The sequence below is a fragment of the Pteropus alecto genome, unplaced genomic scaffold, assembly GCF_000325575.1.
Source record: "Pteropus alecto unplaced genomic scaffold, ASM32557v1 scaffold101, whole genome shotgun sequence".
NCBI classification, from domain to species: domain Eukaryota; kingdom Metazoa; phylum Chordata; class Mammalia; order Chiroptera; family Pteropodidae; genus Pteropus; species Pteropus alecto.
Genome location: NW_006432945.1, coordinates 1,596,144 through 1,598,869, shown reverse-complemented (window position 1 = coordinate 1,598,869; position 2,726 = coordinate 1,596,144). Strand labels below are relative to the sequence as shown.

The window sequence follows — 2,726 nt, the reverse complement described above, 5'->3', positions numbered from 1 at the left end:
CACACACACACACACACACACACACACAGACACCATAGCTATCTGCAGTATCATGGAAAGGTCACTGTCTGTCAGAAGATCTGGGTTCAAATGCTACTATCATCAAATGGGTACTGCCAGTACCCAGCTTTGCAGCCCCAGGCAGACCATTTAACCTCTTTGTGTCTCGAAGTTCCCACCTATACGAAGGGTGAAACACTATTTGCTCCACCAACCTGATGGGCTTGTCCTAAAGATGATAGAGTAGAAGCACATTATCAACGGTAAAGTGTGGTCCCCATATCAGGTATTACTAAGCTCTCTGTGTTGTGGCCTCTTGGGGCTCATTTTTGATCCTGGTGAAACTTGGGTCAGTGGGAATTTCCAGGGGCCAGGCTCTGTCTGCAGCCTCTGGTCTGGGAAAGCTCATCTCCTTGGCCAAGACAGAACCTGCTTGACTCTCTTGACCCTTCTCAGTGATTTTCCTCGTGATCAAGTTATCTGGCTCCGGAGCAAGCAGCTGGCCAGCCACGCACTGCAGCCAGACCAGCGCCAGCCCTGGCAGCGCTTCCGGGAGCCTCAGGGTTAAGGTGTGTGCGTCAAAGTTACGTGGAGAGAAGGGGCCACAGTGTGGATGGGGGTGGTGGTGAATCCAGACCTCCTTTACCATCTTTACCTGAGAAACTGAACTAGGGAAGTTTAAAGACCAGAGGGAGATTGATGCACCCCTGGGGAAGGTGAAGGAGTTGTCTTGTGACTGACAGCAATGCCTCGTGCTCAGAGGCTGAGTTCTGCCTCCTAATGCAGCCAGGGACAAGGATTTGGAGCCTGTCCCTGGACCCTGTCTTGGAGACTGTCCACCTTCCTTGTGTTTGCAGAGCCACAGGCTTGTTATAAACCTCCTTTTTGCCCACTGGCTGTCCTAATCCTCACCACAACCCAGACAGGTAGGCAGAATGGGCTTTGCCCTATTTGACAGATGGGGTCAGAGAGGTTAAGAGTTGAAGGCTAAACAGGAAGCAGGGGTGCAGCATGCTGGAGGTCCAGACGCCCTGCAGACAGACCGCCCCTCCCAGGCACAGAGCCTAGAGATTTGCCCCTGGAATGCAGGCATTGCCAAGGGGCAGAGATGGATATGTTGCTCCCTTTTTCCTGCCCAGAAGCACAAAAGGTTCGCACTCAAGCCAACCCTAAAGTGATGGCCAGATGGCTCCCCACGGAGGTCCCACCCGGACCCCCATTCAGACTTATGTTCCAAGGCAGCTACAACTTACCCTTGACACCACAAGAATCAGGCAAGCCGGAAACTGGGGCTGAAAAAACACCCAAGTTGCTCACAAAAGTGGCTCTTCAAACCCACCCCTTAGGAGCCACATACCTCCCACTAAGCAAGGAAACCTCCTAAAGCCAAGAAAAGAAGCAGGTTCATCTTACCCAGGGACTCGGAAAGAATTCGTGCTCGTGGTCTCCCACTCCAGCTCCTACAGGTCTGTGAGGATTAGCTGCTCCAGTGCTTTAACAAAAAACTGAATTAAAGGGGAGGAATGCAGGGGTTTTCTTTCCCAGGACCGTAACCAGGCAGCCTTAAAGGGGAGGAAAAGGAGCTAGGTGGCTTGCGTGTCTCATTCTTTGCTCTGCTCTGCTTTCCCTCCCTCTGAGCAGCATTTAGTCTGATCCGGAAAAAATGCTTGCAAAGGGGCCTTTTTATGCTTTGCGTGCGCACGTGTGCGTGTGTGTGATTGTGTTTGCATTCATGTGTGTGATGGAAAGATAGGAAAAATAAAAAGCGAAAACAAAACAACAGATTAGAGGTTTCCATTGCCTTGAATGGGATGATGACAGAAAATCTGAGAAGATTTCTAGGACCGTCTGCCTCAGTTTCCCTCTTAACTACTCAGTTGCTGGGGCATGTTGTCTAAAAACACCTTCCCGTCTCCCTCCAACCCACCTGCACACTGCCGGCCTTGGTGAGCCACAGAGCCGGGAATGAATCCCCCGCCACGGAGACGGATGCCGGGTACTACAGGAGGACATGCGGCCTCTTTATGGCGAGTTCCTTGCAGGTACTGATCAGGCCACGGCCAGACACGAGAGGCTGGGGGTGGGAATGGAGCATCCATTGCTTGACTATTGGCACAGGCGACCAGGGAACTGAAGGGGCATTTGGGAATATTTCTCAAGGAGGTAGAAGAGAGCTTTTGGCGTGACACACATGCACTTACGCACGCGCACGCACGCGCGTGCACCCATGCTCGCAGGTTCCCCCAGTTCGGAGTCTTTTAATGGCCTTAGCTCTATGTTTTCCCCAATCAATATTTCAACCAAATATTTATTTAACATCAACTCTGTGTCCAGTAGAGGAGATAAGACTACAATGTGGAAAACAATCAGGGATCCGTCGGTAGCTAAGTAGGGTGCTATTCACTCGTGTCGCCATGGGGACCCTGCCGTGGGCTGGAGGCGTCGGAAAGGTCTCACGGAAAACTTTCATGGAAGTCAGCCTGAGCCTCCAGGATGAGTGGGGCCCGATCTGGGAGGTGTGGGGGTGGGGTGGGATTAGGAAAAACACAGAGGTTGGAACACACACGAGGCATGCTGCAAATGACGAGGTGGCCCTGCGATGTGGCAGGAGCGAGGCTGGCCGGGCAAGTGCTTTGGACCTGGCCGCAAACTCAGTACAGAGTCACTGTAGGTTCCTTCGCCAAGGGCGTTTGTGGGAAGCCAGTGGCGGTGTGCTCGAGGTCGGG

The 2,726-nt window shown here is 52.6% G+C and overlaps 1 protein-coding gene across 2 annotated transcripts in view; it reads right to left on the bottom strand.

Moving 5' to 3' along the window:
• Positions 1–1,489, bottom strand: part of CAMK1G (calcium/calmodulin dependent protein kinase IG) — a 29,038-nt gene extending 27,549 nt beyond the window's left edge. Inside the window, exon 1 of one of the 2 annotated variants that reach the window (XM_006907676.1) lies at positions 1,414–1,489. The gene's annotated coding sequence lies outside the window, so the exon portion shown is untranslated. Of the gene's footprint in view, positions 1–1,253 lie in introns of both variants that reach the window. The other variant, XM_006907677.1, reaches the window with a different exon arrangement.
• Between the last annotated feature and the right edge of the window lie 1,237 nt (positions 1,490–2,726).